The sequence below is a fragment of the Penaeus chinensis genome, chromosome 8, assembly GCF_019202785.1.
Source record: "Penaeus chinensis breed Huanghai No. 1 chromosome 8, ASM1920278v2, whole genome shotgun sequence".
NCBI classification, from domain to species: Eukaryota; Metazoa; Arthropoda; class Malacostraca; order Decapoda; family Penaeidae; genus Penaeus; species Penaeus chinensis.
In genome coordinates, this window is record NC_061826.1 from 19,235,349 (window position 1) to 19,252,848 (window position 17,500).

Sequence of the window (17,500 nt, forward strand, 5' to 3'; positions counted from 1 at the left end):
AGCTGTAATATGTGAGAGTGCATTTATATATATCTTCACTTTTTCCAGCCCACCTGGTCGTGCGTATCCTGAAAACGTGCCATCTAGTAGGCCTTGGCTACTTACCGACTTCTTCATTCTTCATCTTGTTTTTTCTCTGAACACTTTGAATTCACTTCGAGAGGTTACTACCAGTATATGTAGTCCAGAGGGACTTCATTACTATTGTCAGTTTTAGTCTCGCGGGGTGACGCTAGAGACGGCTTCTCGCGTACTTCAGATCCGGATGTGTTGTATGCAAATGCTTTGCTGGGTGTTTTGACTGTTTTCTGTATTTGCTTTATTTTGATATATGAAAGATTTTTCGAGTTACTTTTGTTAGAAACTATTTTTTCCTCCGCTATTTTGTACCAGTAGTCACGTAATGGTATGTCCGTACAAAGCGGGGGTTATACTCTGCCCTTGTTCCCGCGAGGTAAACAAGCCAATATCTTGCCACGCGCGTGAGAGAGATACATAACTGACCCCCTCGCAGTGTTGAGATTGAATAAAGCGCCAGATGTAATCCCGGTGATACTGGGGAAGCTGCTCGAATACAGATGGTACTGGTCGGATCACGTACTGGTCGGATCACGGCCTAGTCGACCGCGTCAGGCCCCCGCCCCGCCTTTCCCCTGTGGCCCTGGCGATATGGGATGAGCCTTTCCATTTGCAATATTGTAGCGGGAATGTGCACCGGCCAGAGGAAGCTACGATGTTCACGTTTCATGTAGCTCCTTCGGCCGGGCGGGAGAGGGCGGGAGTAGTCGCTGCCGGGACGGCTCTCGTCCGAGCTCCGAGCTGCGGAAAGACGCTCGGGAGCGGAAGGACTTTGGGCCTTATTGAATCAGACTCAGGGATCACTCTTGTTTGTTCCTGTTGGGCTCTTACGGTTTTTTATGCCTCACTTAACTGGATGTTCCGATTCTCGTCACTTATGAGTCAATAGAACATGTATTTGCATATTTCAACGGGAGTATGTAGAGTTAGCGAATCTATGATGGCGACTCTCTCGTGGTTTGCACCGGGAGTTCGTGTCTTTTTTCAAAAGTGGATTGCCGGAGTATTCGCGTTTTTTTATATTCACGTGAACTTGTCCGATTCACGGCCTGCCTCTACCCTGATGCCTCGACCACAGGCTGGGTACGTCTGTTTCGGATCTGGAATCATAATAACTTTTAACCATTATTTTCCGTAATCGTATTTTCTTTCATGATAGATTCATTGCCCACTTCACCGAATAGGGAAGGCTTGGGTGTGTTTAATGCGGCTTATGTTAAAATGTTGCCTTTAGTACGGATGGTGCAGCTCATGCGTTGAGGTCGCATGGAAGGTGAATGAACGTTGTGAATAGATGCATGTACCTACAAAGAACCTCTGTATAGCAATTGTGCAGTTCGCTTTTGGCCATTCAGAAACTCTTCCATGTGTTAAAGACATAAAACTTGCAAGTGAGAATTTGATATGACTAATTTATTTAAGAAATAACTTTATTATTGAAGGGTGGGATGGCGGTTTGGAGTTTTTATTGGGTCGAAAGAGATGGAAATTTATGCAGGCAAGATGATGAATGATTATATTTTCAGTTGACGATAATACGCTCTATAAAAATGATAATTTAATTGCTTTTTAAGTATCCATTAGTGGTAGAGAATATGCAAGCAAATATTCCTACTATTTTAGGCAAATCCGCTTTCTCAATAAAACCTTTTATTTTTAAAATGACCATTAACGAACGATATTGATATTTGGTATTGTCGACGAAATGTTTGATGTAGAAGCCCGCGACAATCATCGTATATTTTAATAAATTGTTGGTAAAATCACTATGTAGAAAATTTACTTTGTGCTTTCCAGGGCAAAATTATGGCCGGCCTAACTCTGCTTCCGCCTCGGATATGACGGGCAATCGATTAGGATCTATTCATGATGAAAAAAATAAAATATGTAATTTGAAGCATATTTTTCATTTCCTATTTCTATTTTGTTAACATAGTTTATTGTCATTTTTTATGCAACTTCATTTGGTCGCGCAAGAATGAATCCAGATTTTCCTGGTGCATTTCCCTGGATTAGGAATTAGGATCGTAGATGCATTTCCCGTCAGCCTTTCTGTCTGATGGGCCGCGGATTCCTCTTAACTGATACCGGGGGTCGTGCCGGGTGCAGGCAGGGGGCACTGTCGCTACCTGCACGTGGGAGGGAACAAAAGTCCTGCGAAATGTTGCATTAAATTATTGACGCGGCGGAAAAGGTCAGGCCACAACTCGCCACCTCGCTGGCCTGCTTGGGGGCTTTCGGGCGGAGGCTTCGGCGGAGGTCTCTTTTCCAGCGGTTTGTTTTGTCGGCTTCGTTGGAGGTGGGCGCTTTGATGATTTTAATTTTATTCTTTAAATACAGCGCTTTAATTAAGGATAATGTTTATTAGGCTCATTTAAGACTGGCCAAGCGTCCGTGCACTTTAATGAGCACCTTTATTGCAAGTGGGTGCAAGTATCGTAATTCACTGCGCTATATTCCGTCCATTATACATCCAGTTTACAGAGATACGAACGAGCGAGACAAGAGGGGCGCTTCACGATAACGTCACTCTAATGATGCATTGTTGTGACTTAAGAGGCGAGTGGAGAAAAAATCTCTCCAACTGAGACACAGCAGCTGCATATGTGTCTTGCTCGTTACCCGCGACAAAGCTTAACTCTCTTATTGTGTCGCCGGGACGTTGTTGTGAGCCGAAGGAAAAGTTGCTCCGAGCGAGGGCCTTCCACGCACACGCACGCACATAGAACCGAGAATTCATATCGTTTATCAATATCTTACGCTTCTCCTGGCCGTGGGTGCATTTTTACGGAATTCTCCTTTTGAGCGCCCCTTCGTTTCTCCCAGAAGCGGCCGTGGAATTCAAAAGGCGGCGAGCCCGCGGATTCGCGCCGAGGATTTCTTCGAAGGACTGGTTTCGTGGTCGTTTCCCGCGCCTTGTTCCGAGGCTGAGCTCCTAAGGGAGAAGGGGGCGTCTTTCTCTCGCGGTTGTCACAAGCTGGTGCATCCCTCCTTGGCAACACTGCCTTGCCGCCGAGCCATAAATTGGTTAGAACGCGTTAAAAATGTGGATATTGCACTTTCCGCCTCATATTCCGGTAAATAATTGAAGCCGCCATTACTCGCTGCCGTCCTCGTTTCTCTAGTCGAACAGTTTCTCTCTCTCTCTCTCTTTCTCTCTCTCTCTCTCTCTCTCTCTCTCTCTCTCTCTCTCTCTCTCTCTCTCTCTCTCTCTCTCTCTCTCTCTCTCTCTCTCTCTCTCTCTCTCTCTCTCCCTCCCTCCCCCTCCCTCTCCCTCTCCCTCTCCCTCTCCCTCTCCCTCTCCCTCTCCCTCTCCCTCTCCCTCTCTCTCTCTCACTCCCTCCTTTCCTCCCCCTCCCTCCCTCCCTCCCTCCCTCCCTCCCTCCCTCCCTCCCTCCCTCCCTCCCTCCCTCCCTCCCTCTCTCCCCCTCTCCCCCTCCTCCTCTTCTCCTCTCCTCCTTTCCCTTGCTTTCCTTCCTCCACTCCCTTTCTCCCCTTCCCTCTCTCCTTGCCATTGCCCCCTCTTGTTGTCGCTGATATTCTGTTGATACCATGAGCTTAAATTGCACTGATATAATTAAAAGGTTTCATTAACATGTTTCCTCATGACGGCGCATGCAAGATGGCTTGACATGTGCCAGTGAAGCAAGCGGCGAGGTCTGCTTGTGCTGCAAGGTCCTGCTTGTGCTTGTATTCCTCCCGAGAATATTAGTGGCTGCGGTGCGACCTCCTTGAGAGCATCTGCACTGTTATTTGTTCCCTTCAGAAGCATTTGTGAGGCTTTCAGGTTATGGGCACATTGCTTTGGGCTCTGATATTTATTGGTGTTTTTTTTCGTTTTGATATTGTTCTGTCAGCGTGACTGTTTTGGAATGGCCTAATGGGATGTTTATATGGTAGAGGAGCGAGAGAGAGGAGAGAGAGCGAGGGAGAGGAGAGAGAGCGAGGGAGAGGAGAGAGAGCGAGGGAGAGGAGAGAGAGCGAGGGAGAGGAGAGAGAGCGAGGGAGAGGAGAGAGAGGAGGGTGAGAGCGAGGGAGAGGAGAGGAGAGTGAGAGCGAGGGAGAGGAGAGAAGAGTGAGAGCGAGGGAGAGGAGAGAGAGCGAGGGAGAGGAGAGAGAGCGAGGGAGAGGAGAGAGAGCGAGGGAGAGGAGAGAGAGCGAGGGAGAGGAGAGAGAGCGAGGGAGAGGAGAGAGAGCGAGGGAGAGGAGAGAGAGCGAGGGAGAGGAGAGAGAGCGAGGGAGAGGAGAGAGAGCGAGGGAGAGGAGAGAGAGAGAGCGAGGGAGAGGAGAGAGAGAGAGCGAGGGAGAGGAGAGAGAGCGAGGGAGAGGAGAGAGAGCGAGGGAGAGGAGAGAGAGCGAGGGAGAGGAGAGAGAGCGAGGGAGAGGAGAGAGAGCGAGGAGAGGAGAGAGAGAGAGAGAGAGAGAGAGAGAGAGAGAGAGAGAGAGAGAGAGAGAGAGAGAGAGAGAGAGAGAGAGAGAGAGAGAGAGAGAGAGAGAGAGAGAGGGGGGGAGGTTTAATCATATGATTGATTTAACGATGAATGGTAATCCATCGCAAGACGAAATTAGACAGATAATTAGCTGAGTGCAAGTTTATGGCAGGATAGGTTTGCATTTAATATTTGTTTGACCTCACTGCGAGCCGGATTTTTGGTACCAGGAAGGCAGTTGCGCGTAAATACTTGTTTAAGTACAATGGGTCACTAAGAGAGCAGTGTGGTCTTTTTATTTTTCGTTTGCTATTGAAGTACAAGGGGCAACAAAATATTTGATGGACTTTACAACCCTCTTCCACCAAAAAGTGAGCACAAATGCACACGCACAGCGTTTCAGTACATTTTCACACATTTTATATATGCAAATTTCGAACCAAAAATTGACATGTAGCAAGTTTCTCTACCTTTCCCTTGTGGGTATTACGACTGCGGGAGCCGCTTCCTGCTGGGTTTAGTAGGCTGGATGTCAGCTGAAATGTCTTGCAGTTCCTCTTTACGCATTCTTTCTGAGTGTGGCGTGGGAAGGAGGGCGAGTAACAGGGGAACGGGGAAGGAAAGATGCTCTTGGAAGGGGATTTCATTTTCTTTTTTTTCGAGCTGAGAGTGAAAAGAGGCAAGTCGGAGGTGGTTTGTGGTGCTTTCGACGCAAGGCCCCGAAGACGCGAGGAAATATGTTGTAAAGAATGAGCTTTAGAGCTAAATATTCTTCACTCCGTCTGTACTTGCGTCCGCAAAAGATACTCGAACGACGCCCCACGCGAAGAAAAATTCACGGCTGAGAAGCAAACATATAATAGGAATTGGTGAATATGCCCCCCCTTCCCCCCATATCTCCCCAATTTTACAAGCCAGCGCAGCCTTTGCCTGACCCACTCGCCTGCTTTATAGGGAGCGCCGCCCCCCGAGTCGTCCACATGGAAACCCTACTGTTCTGGGTACAGAATTTTGAATGCACCCTCTTCCAAATTCACGGCGTCTTTGCAGAGATTGAAACTTTGTTATTCGTTTTTAAGCTATTCATTATCTAAGTCGTAGGTGTAATGGGACCGACTGCAGGCCGTCCACCTTTTTCTCTTCCTTTTTTCTTTTTACTCTGAATCACTGGAGCATCCCTCTCGAAAATTCGTTCGTGGAAAAGAGAACTCTGTGAACCTCGGCCCACAGAGAACCACAGGCTGATGACAGCGCCCAGAACGACCAGTCCAATATTCTGTTTCCGATGCAAGGAGGGGGAAGGGAGAGGGGTGAGGGGAGAAGGGAGCGGGAAGGAAAAGGGGAAACGAGCAGGGGAAGAGAGAGAACGGCGAGGTGGCGTGAGGAGGAGAGGGGACGCGAATGCGGCGACGATGATACGGGGAATTGAATGTACCGCGTGGGGAGGGGGGTCGATTTTTAGAATGCGAAATACATGGAGGGGGGACCTGGAAATGGAGGAAATATGAAGATTTTTTCCCTTGATGTTCTTTACTTTTCCAATAAAAGTAGATATACATCATTTTAGAGAAGTTTATCGTCAAGAATAAAGTGAGTGGTGATAAGACGCGATTAGTGGAAAGCGTCCGTGTGTGTGAATGAAACTACGAAAGTCAGCGAATAATGATAAGCACTATGATTTGCCGGTAAAGCACGCGTGAGTTTGATATCTTCGAAACGGTGTAATTCGAATAATTAGAGGTAAACGGAAGTGCTGGCCTCACTAATGCTTGGTCACGAACCTGGAGAGCGACAAGGCATGGCCAGTCATAGAGCGAAGAGATAGGCGCGGCTGCCACGAACAGATGTGGAAGGTCGCGCCGACTTGTTTTAGGCGAGTAGTGGGTGTTTGTTTGCGATAATGGTAACCCATTCATAGCCACAGCCCTGCTTATGAGCTCCAGTTTCAAATAATAGGAACAATAATTGCTTCGACGCGGAGAGAACCGACGTGGTGTCTGCAACTGTTATGATTTGTTTTGTTAGTATGTCAGGCATCGCTTGTTGCGAGTGATATATTTTACGCCATTACTTTTCACTGTAGTTGACTACGAAGTGACGAGCGCAGGATGAGGTATCGAATGCAAATATCTCATTATTTCAGCGAACCAACGCGGAAGATTTTTTTTTTTTTTCACCAAACTGTGGCATGGATCTCGGTCACACAGTCTAGGGCGTGAGAGAATATCGGAAGCCCTATACACAGCGTCCTTCTTATGGGCCGGTCTAAGACTCCGGAGAGCCCAAGGATCTTTATATTGACAGAATAGGCTCAGCGAGGCACGCGTGAGAGGGCCTTTAGCGAGTTGTTCTCCTTCTTGTCAAATATGGACACTGTTGGAGACAGACTGGGGGGAGGGGTGGATAAACGCGGGAAAGGAAAGCAGAAGAAAGGCTATTTGATTCTTGGAAGTAAAATATAGATATAGAAAAGCATGTTGATAATAAACAAATATGAAAACAATATGAAAAGCAAGCAGTAATAGTGACTTACATAACCATCTTTTGAAGGAAGCGTTTATTGCAGGAATTGACAAGTTTCACCCACTTACAGTGGTGAATAGATGATTAAATGCTTAGATTCCCTCTGGCAAATAGTTTCAGAATGAGCAAGTTCCACACGGGGAATAATCGATTGTTTGCGTTCTCCATTCCCACCGCTATTTCGCCAACTAGTTATGCAAATCGGTAGATGCAGAAGTTTGTTTGAATGCTAGAAGTTCCCACTCAGCTTCCCGATTGGCTCTCGTTTTAGTAATGATGTGGCAGTTCGTTTTCGATAGTTGTCAATGACCTGGAACCTCTGTCGACAGTTTCGCGGCGCGCCAGGGATATCGGCGGCAAGTGGGCGATAGAGGGCTAACGTGGGGACGGAGGTGGAGGAAGAGAGAGCGAGATATAGGGGCGGCGTGAGTGAGAGGGAGAGAGTAAGATAGAGAAAGTAAGAGAGAGAGAGAGAGAGAGAGAGGAGGAAAATAAGTTAGAGGGAGAGGTAGGTGTCGAGAAAGGAATAGAGAGAGGGATAGAGAGAGGACGGGGCAGGGGAAGAGGGGGGGGGGGGGTCAATATTGCTGGAGGTCGTCCTCGTTACCGCAGCGATAAAGTCAAGATGAGCGACTAGAAATGAATTCCCGCTTCAGAGAAGGACCGACATGCATCTAATAGATGTACGGCGTCGCAAGCATGGGGGGAGTCCAAATGTATATGTTCAGAGAGGAAGTTGTACTTCTGCACACAGTATATAATAGTTTTTGTTGTCGTTATTCTTCCTTCACCCTTCAACGCCATTCACCAGTAGTATCAAGGGAAGAAGTACCGTGGTCATCACCATCAGCACCACCACCATCGCCGCCTCTGCCACTGCACGTGAGCTCACAGCACCGCACACATGGCCGGGGGAACAGCAGATAAGGAGCTTACCGAACAAAACTTTGGTCCTGGGAGCCATTAGTTCGTGTGAATTATTAGACGCGGGTTTCGCTATCAAGCTGAGGCAAGCAGCTGGTGTTAGTGGTGTGTACAGCATTTTCATTATGATTAAGGAGTGGTAGATTCGAGACGAGCTATTAATAGCCTGGTAAATTTGTCTATTTACTCCGTCTTCTTTTGCTTCTCTTGAAATCAGAAGCGTTTTAGTTCTTCGATTTACCTTTTTTTCGATACTTGTCCCAGCTGGATATAATGCTGAAGTTATCAATATTGTGTAACAAGGTGGACAAGGAAATAAGGCGAGATTACCGATTTGTCTCACTTACATCATCAGTGTTTGATGGACAGTTTCATTAGTAAATATCCCAGAAAGACGCCTCGAATAGGTATTATTCTCTTCGAACACTTAGATTGTAGCCGTGACTGGCTAGCCTGAGGTCCGTCGAACGTCGGCTCTTCCTCGAGGCCTTTCCAGCTCATGGAAGAGGCTCCTCGGGTGAGATCTTTCCCTCGGTTCTTGCTGACTGCTTTCTGGGGCCATACTAAGTACTGGAATCCATGGAATTACGGGTTCGACCCAAGGGTTATCACTGTCTGTAAAGCATAGAGTAAGATCGAATCCTCTTGACAAGAAGGCAACGTGAGTAGGAGATAATTAGGACTGCAGAAGAAAAATGAAACAAGTCATGATACATGAGCGCATTTGTTGGAATTCGCCCGCTCTCTCTACTTATATGTATAGATAGATAGATAAATAGGTATAGGTAGATATATCGATCGAGGGATAGATATATCTGTATGCATATGTTAAATGTTTATTGTATATGTGTGTTTATATATATAAATATATATATTATATATATGTATATATATGTATATATATGTATGTATGTATATATATGTATGTATGTATATATATTATGTATGTATGTATGTATATATGTATATATATTATATATATGTATATATATCATGTATTTATGAATATTATTTGTATATATGTAGATATGTATATATATGGTATATATATAGATAGATAGATAGATAGATAGATAGATAGATAGATAGATATTTACATTTGTATTTATATTTATTTGTATGTTTGCATGTATGTGTTTGTGTTTGTTTATGTATGCATGTATGTATAAGTGTGTTTGTGAGGGGGCGTTTGCGTGTACGTAACGCTTATATCTACGTGTGTGTGCGTGTGTGCTCGTGCGCGTCCGCGTGCGTAGAGGAAAGAGAGAGAAAAAGGTCACATAAATGTGTTTATGCATGGGCCTCATATTGAAGAAAAGCAGGAAGAGTTACCCTCATTCACACAGCGCGCCCGCAGGAAGCGCGGCCAGCGCACAATGGTGGGTGGAAACACCTAGTCGAGGAGGAGGGAGGGAGGGAGGGAGTGGGGGCCGTGGGGGGAGTTCTTACAGTTGCCATGCCCTCATTTTCCTTGCTTTTTGTGAATACTGTTATCTGTATTTTGCTTTTCGCTGGTAACAAGCTGTTTTTCTCCGATTCATTTATTCAGTTTTCGAATGGGGCGGCATGTTCGTATTCATCTTCATGATTGTTGCGAAACAGCTGTTGCAATTCCTCTCGGAACTGTTACCCCTTTTATCTTCGATGTTCCAAACTTCGTATGATATTTTTTGATCCGATCTCGGCTGAATGTTGCTTGCGCTGTCATGCTGTAAGACAGGTTTTACTTTGGAAGATACAATTAATATATTTATCTTGCGTGTGAGAATAAAAGGTGAATGAAGGTTCTATCCACTCAGGCCGGGCTCCCTTCATGGGCATAGCCCGGGCGACTTATCCTTAACAGCTTGGAAGTTGATCCGTCACAATGTCGGTTTTCTCTTCCGTATCCTTATGATGTCCGTTCAAGTGGCATCTGTGCCAAGTAGCTCATACTCCTTGTCATGAGCCAGATTGTCTGTACTTGATTTCATACAGCAGGTTTCCGGCTGGCCACACCGCCGGTGCCTCTGAGCCGAGCACGAGAGGAACGAGCGCCGTCTCTGCTGTGACAAGGACTCCAAAGTTTTAATTTGATCGCGTGGCACCTGATGGATGGCATAAGGAAGGTGCCGCCCCCCGAGGGCCTCGATGACCGTGTCCTGATGGGGGACTACATCTGCCCTGAGGACGTCTCCTTTATAGCGCCTGATGTAACACTTGGGCCGAGGATGGGCGCCATTCATCACGGGAATGGACTGTCCGGAGGCCGCGACGAGGCGCCTTGCTCTGCGGCGTTGGGGAGAATTTGAGCGTTCCGTACGTTTATATTCCTTATTTAATAGCACCTAGACATTAATTATCTATTTGCGGTCTCACCTTTAAAACGGCAATCTCGCACCTCTTTCGCGACATGTAGATTAATATCATATTTAGCATAGTAGATTGCATATAAATTGCCAATTAAAAAGGGAGTTCCAGAATTAAAACAAAAGCTCTAAATTGACGACAAAACATCTTAGCCCGAGACCGTTCGAACGAAATTGCAAAACCTGTGCAGGGCGATTTTTAAAAGTAAATTGGAATCAACATTCGTGTATAAACTCACCCCCCCCCCCCTTCTCTCTCTCTCTCTCTCTCTCTCTCTCTCTCTCTCTCTCTCTCTCTCTCTCTCTCTCTCTCTCTCTCTCTCTCTCTCTCTCTCTCTCTCTCTCTCTCAATCTCTCTCTCTCAATCTCTCTCTCTCAATCTCTCTCTCTCAATCTCTCTCTCTCAATCTCTCTCTCTCATTCTCTCTCTCTCATTCTCTCTCTCTCATTCTCTCTCTCTCATTCTCTCTCTCTCATTCTCTCTCTCTCTCTCTCATTCTCTCTCTCTCTCTCTCTCATTCTCTCTCTCTCTCTCATTCTCTCTCTCTCTCTCTCATTCTCTCTCTCTCTCTCATTCTCTCTCTCTCTCTCATTCTCTCTCTCTCTCTCTCTCTCTCTCTCTCTCTCTCTCTCTCTCTCTCTCTCTCTCTCTCTCTCTCTCTCTCTCTCTCTCTCTCTCTCTCTCTCTCTCTCTCTCTCTCTCTCTCACACACACACACAGAAAATTACTTGAGAACATTACTTGGCCAAATCTATTAGCAAGGCCTTCCCTTCGTTGGTCTGATTGGTGTTATGTTCCGCCTACAAGGGAAGCATCATTGTGTCCTCGGGGAAGATATCGTGCGACTGATCAAGCCGAATACTGCAAAGTATGCGGCGCGGTCTGGGCTCTAGTTGATGGGAACAAGATTTTCGCTCACTTCGCTGTCTTGAGTTTTGACGAGTAGGGGCTTCAGCCAACTCAGTACAGAACCTGGATTGTGAACCGTAAGAGGCAAGGCCTTCAGTTGATGATTGTTTTCCTAGAATCGTTTAAGGAAGGAGATGTCTTGAGAGGAAAGAGAATACAGGGAGGAAAAATGCGTGTGTGGTAGTTTTTTTTACATTACGACAATAAGTGTTCAGAGTTTGAATAGTTTTACATAGAGTGAAGGACAGGCGGGATGAAATATTCCGTGACATTTTCTAATTAAAAGTCGTCCTCCAATTCGGAAATAGGAAGTTGCATGATTTTTTGTAATATCCAACTTTTCTGTTTAATTCAAGGGAGCTGTGCGAACAAGGGAGATATTTTTTTCGAGAAAGTTATTTGGAGAAGTGACGCGATTTTCAGATGTGTTGGTTAACTCTGCGTGTTGGTTCGGGAGGAGCTCGGTCACGGGCGCTGGAACTCGCCTGTGCCGCAGGTGGGGAGGGAGGGAAGGGGAAGGGGGGACTCGCAACAGGTGGAGCACGTGTTTTCATTATTTATATTCCCACTCCGATATGCAGGTGTGTGGGGATACCTGTGGTGTCCCCTCAGGGAATTTCGGGGAGGGGGCGAGCGGGCAGGGGCGGGGAGGTGCGGAGCGAGGGGAGCTGTTGATTGCGTTCATTAAATGATTAACGAAGCGGGATGCGGAGGCGGGGCTGTTTGAACTCTCGGAACACTTAACTGTGGATGTTTTTATAGGTGTGATTTGCACATTGATGATCATCACATTGGAACTGAATTATATGCATGGTTGATTAGTAAACTCTTCATCCTAGCCGCTGATACTGGGAGCGAACCGGGTGTAAATTTCCCGGTAGGCGACGCGGCGAGTGGAATGGCCGGGTGCCGGTTCGCTTGGCCGGTTCGCCTGACGAACTGGCCTGGCTGGCAAATGTCTCGTAGCCAGCCGGGTGTAAACCACCGGTGTCCGGGTAAGCGGCGGGACCGGCCCCCGAGACGAGGCTTGTCAGAACTGATCCCTCTTGCCCCGTGAACTGTGCAGCCGCCCCGGTGCAACGCTGCAACTTGATATTCAGGGCCGCGCCAAGGGCTTGGATTTCCGCAAGGAGGCCGGTTCTCGCGATGTAGGAAATAACTAGCTCTCAAGGCAGCTTCTGAGTGAGATGATTACGTAAAAGGGAAATAGATTACGCTGACGTTCAGTGATTATAGAATTCATCTACATGCTTTCTCTACTGAACTTAGATTTTATAGACGTCACGTCTGCATTTTTCCCTGTCCGTGTAATTCTTCTCATCACAGACTACTTGATCACCACCAAATAACCATCATATTCTTTGCTTTGACAATCAATCCCCGCCAGCCACAGTGGCCACCGGTGAATTGATTAGGCGTAATTAAGGAAGTTCCCAGCCCCCGGTACTCAATACAGCTACTAATGAGGCCCTGTGGTCGCCGTCAAGGGATTCGGAAGAAAATCACATCAGGACTGTGTTCTGTGGGGGTAAACGATGACATTGACACTTTTTAAATGAATTGGTAAAGTGTGTGTTAGCCGAAGGAGATGCTTTTTATATAGATAATAACCATCTTGACTTGAAAGGCTTTTGCTATCGGATGGTAAATACTGGACTGTCTAAAGGCTAGTGGCCAGTGTTCGAACATAAAGGTCCATTGATGCAGTGATTGTTTATAGTCATTTTAGAACAGCAAGAAGATGAAAAATAGAAACCGGAAAGTTGAACATTTCAAATCTGAACCAAAATAAAAAATGACATAATGTGAGAATAACTGTGGTATTATTGTTGCTGATGGATCGAATAAGCCGACTGGAACTATGTATATAAATACATAGTTGCAATATGTATCGCTCTAGTATCGTAGAACGAAAGGTGACGGGAGACAAAGAAGCGTCTTGGACAGAGACGGATCGTGGCAAAGAAATGGACCTCACAGTCCCTCAGAAGAAAATTATAGAGGGAGATAATTACTAGCTGTTGGGTCCTGAAGCTTGACAAGAGCCGAGGAAGTGTCGGGCAAGGTCATGGCGAAGGTTTGAGGGGGAGGGTAATGAACCATCGATCCTGGGGTTGGCGCTGCGAAGGCTGGCGGCGGTGAAACATATCACGAAGGGGAACACCACGCCGTATATGTACGCCTTTCCTCGCGGCGCGGTTGTTTGTCGGGCGGGTTTGCGATTTATCACACGCCTTTTCCGGGTCAGTCGCTGGCTTTTGAGCGAGCTGGAGGAACATTTTGCCAGGATATTCTCAAGTCAGTCTATTATACATGAGCAATCTTCAGCCTTTTTTAATATTTATTTTTACAGACGTTTTGTTGGTACGAAAGGAATGATACACTGCATGCGAGCGCTTTCTTCTTTTCCCTTGCTACTTTTTTCACGGGTGTGTGATCAATAATTGCACTCATACTCCCTCTCCATTTCTCCTTATTCCCCCGTTTCCTTCCTCGAAGCTCCTCATTTCCTATCCTGGTTTACGTCCATCTATTCTGTTTTATCTTCCTTCGCTACCTCCCCCCATGCCTGTTTCTCTCTACATGGATGAGGGGAGCGCGGCAAGGCAGGCGCTGGCTGGCGTCTTAACACACTCTTCAAGGGCCGCGCTTCTCCTTCTCCATAAATTATTCAGAAATAAGGAGGGCGGGAACTCGCAAACATGCTCCATATTATATAAGTGTTTTTCTTTCTTTCTTTCTTTCTCTTCTTGGGTTTGTTTTGTCCACCCTTTCTTCTCCGCGGGATTTCGTGTCTGTGTGACGGTGGATTTGTATAGTGGGTCTTGCGTGTAGTTGCGTCTACGTTGATGTCTTCCTTCGATTTGCTCAGGGATTATCGGACGTGCGGGTATTTTTAACTCCGCTGCTAGCAAATGTTACTCGTTCGTTTATTTTTTCATTGTGTTCCTTCAGCTTTTTTGGGAGTGTGCATGTGTATATGAGTTATAAATATGTGTCACACACACACACACACACACACACACACACACACACACACACACACACACACACACACACACACACACACACACACACACACACACACACACACACACACTCACACACACACACACACGATCTAGCTAGGTAAATAGCTAGGTAGATTAACGAATTGTTTTATTTATTTACACAGTTTTCGTTTATTTGTTTGCGTTTATGGCCGTGGTTATGGATGTGTGTGAATCACGTTTCTAACAGCCAAAAAACGCAGACATTTTATTGATGAAAACATACAATGGGTACCGTAGAGTTTAGGGCAAGAAAGAACATGGTCTTGCCGAAGCAGTGAAGTTAATCCCTTATTTTTGTGATAGATAATTATTCTTTACCCTCACATTTTAATCAACTTTATTTTTGTTTTCCTTTCATGGCATTTATTACTATATTAATTAGTAAGATACTGATATTTATGCTCTGCTCAAAGTCTTAACTATTTTTTTTTCTTTTCAGGTATGGTGGTGTAACTCATGCAAGCAACACGAAACATACTCACTCCCTCACTCTATCTATATATCTATCGATCTGTATCTCTCCGTCTCTTTCTCTCCCCCCTTTCCCTCTTTCTCCTTCCGCCTGACTTTTTTCTTTCCTCCCTCTCCATTACCGTCACCCTCCCTCTCTCCTTCCTTCTTCCCTTACTTCTCCCACACTATATAAAAGTGTATCTTCTCCCTCTCCATTCTCTCCCTTTCCCTCTCCCTTTCCCTCTCCCTTTCCTTTCCCTCTCCCTTTCCCTCTCCCTTTCCCTTTCCCTCTCCTCTCCCTCCCTCCTCCCAAACGTCACTCCCGCCAGTCTCCTTCGCTCCCTGACGTTAACCTTGCCTGGTATCCCCATCCCCACGTGTCGGCAAACTCGATTGAGAAGGCAAGTGTCACTCGCTCTGCTGCCCGCGACGTCTACCAGTTGCGATTTTTGTTGTTTACTCAAACATTTTTCTGTGTATGTGTGTTTATATTTAATGTACATTTTAATGTCTTATCAAAATTAGTATGGGAGATGGGAGGAAGCTGCATTGTTTTTGCTACCGAATAATATACACAATTTTAGGTACTGGACGCATAAGGGAGCAAAGGCAACATCCCGAAATATGAAACAGTATGATAATTACTCTTTTATATGGGGAAAAACGTGGAAGGCTATTTAAGTAACATCATATTATTGCAGGAATAAATATCGCCAAGTGGTAGCTGGCTGGAATTAGCCGTGTGCGTATATAGATATTAACGCTTGAGCCTCATTCTCGGTAATTCCTCTTCCCCGCGAAAAAAAAAAAGTTATAGTATTTATACAATTTTAATGGCAGCGCGGAATAGCTTTTCATTAGAGTGATTTAGAATGCGCAGATGTTTCATTCTGTTTTATTCATTTTATCTCCATTTTTCTTGTCATTTGTAAATCTAGATTAAAAGAAAAAAAATGTAGCTTAGGATATTTGACATAATATTTAGTGCAGCTTTTGGGCTTTTTGACTTTATTTCCAAATAATGGTGTTTAATTCCTTCACTAAAATGTTCTCTTATAAAGTATACAAACACACGCACGGCACCCCCCCCCCTCTTTCTCTCACTCTCTCTCCCTCCCTCCCTCCCTCCCTCCCTCCCTCCCTCCCTCCCTCCCTCCCTCCCTCCCTCCCTCCTCCCTCCCTCCCTCCCTCCCTCCCTCCCTCCCTCCTTCCCTCCCTCTCTCTTCCTCCTCCCTCCCTCCCTCCCCCTTTCTCTCTCCCTCCCTCCCTCCCCTTCTCTCTCCCTCTCTCCCTCTCTCCCTCTCTCTCTCTCTCTCTCTCTCTCTCTCTCTCTCTCTCTCTCTCTCTCTCTCTCTCTCTCTCTCTCTCTCTCTCTCTCTCTCTCTCTCTCTCTCTCACTCTCTCTCTTTATATATAAAACTTAATGATAATGAAGCAAATGTTATTTACTCCCATTGTCACAAATCGGTCCCAAATTATAATGATGGAAACTAGAAAACGAGAAAGTAATTGCGGAGAGGAAGGCCAACCGTTCAGACGTCTCTGGAATCTGTCAATTTGATGAGACTTCTATTCATGTTCCTTCTGTTTTGAAATGTAATGCATTGACGTGTGGCTTAGCATGTTTTTGGTTCACGATCGAAAAATTTAAATAGTTAAGATACTGAACTTTTAAGATACTTTTACAGCTTCTTTCTTCTCCTCTCCTCTCCTCTTTCCTCTCCTCGCTTCTCCTCTCCTCGCTTCTCCTCTCCTCTCCTCTCCTCTCCTCTCCTCTCCTCTCCTCTCCTCTCCTCTCCTCTCCTCTCCTCTCCTCTCCTCTCCTCTCCTCTCCTCTCCTCTCCTCTCCTCTCCTCTCCTCTCCTCTCCTCTCTCCTCTCTTTGCCTCTCCTCTCTTCTCCTCTCCTCTCTTCTCCACTCCTCGCCTATTTTCTCTCCTCCCTACTGCTCTTTCTCCTCTCCCTACGTACTTCCCTCTACCCCCCCTTTATCTCCCTCTCCGTGTCTTTGTTTTTCTCTCTCCCTCCCCGCATTCTCTCTCCTCCTTTCTTTCTTCTAACACACATACATTATACTTCGATAGAGACAGTTGTAGATATATAGGTAGATATACATATGCAGTTGTTTATATTCAATATTAGTGTAACTACCTTTAATGCATCGAAGTGTCAGCAGTGGGTGAGGAAGGGTGCGAACGCGGGATAACAGATATCAAAGGCATCGTGTAATTAGATAAAGGCTCAAGCGTGAAGATTGCATCCTCTTGTTAATGTACTTTATAACATCTATTAGAAGATCATAGTCATTTGTGTGACGGTTCGGAGAGCTGTCGAATGCTAAGTGCGCACAACCACTTTAAAGTGTAAGGAGATGGCGTTACTTGTGGTTTCTTTAGGTATCCAACTATTTTTTCGGCTTGTTTAATCTACAGTAGCTCAGGATTTCTGTATAATGTGTTTTACGTGAAATCGACGACTGGAGATAGGGAAGGCGTCCCCCTTGAAGGAGAATGTACTGGTGTAAGATGCGCTCTGACTGGGGTGGGTTGAGGTTAGAAGGAAAGCAGCAGCGAGAGTTGCACGCGCGGCTGATCACGAGCATTAGCGAGTAGTAGGTAAGTGTGGTCCCTCCCCTGTGAGTCATCCGATTCACTTCCTGGCGAGCGTCTCCTATCCCCACCAACGAGGACGAGGGACTTGGCTCTTTCGTAACCGTTCATGAGATATTTTTGAGACGTTGCTCTCGTGTACTGCGTGTCGTGGTAGTCTTTTTCCCGATGAG

At 46.0% G+C, this 17,500-nt stretch overlaps 1 protein-coding gene across 1 annotated transcript in view; it reads left to right on the forward strand.

The window, feature by feature from the left end:
- Positions 1–17,500, forward strand: part of LOC125027726 (low-density lipoprotein receptor-related protein 2-like) — a 304,068-nt gene that overhangs the window by 170,617 nt on the left and 115,951 nt on the right.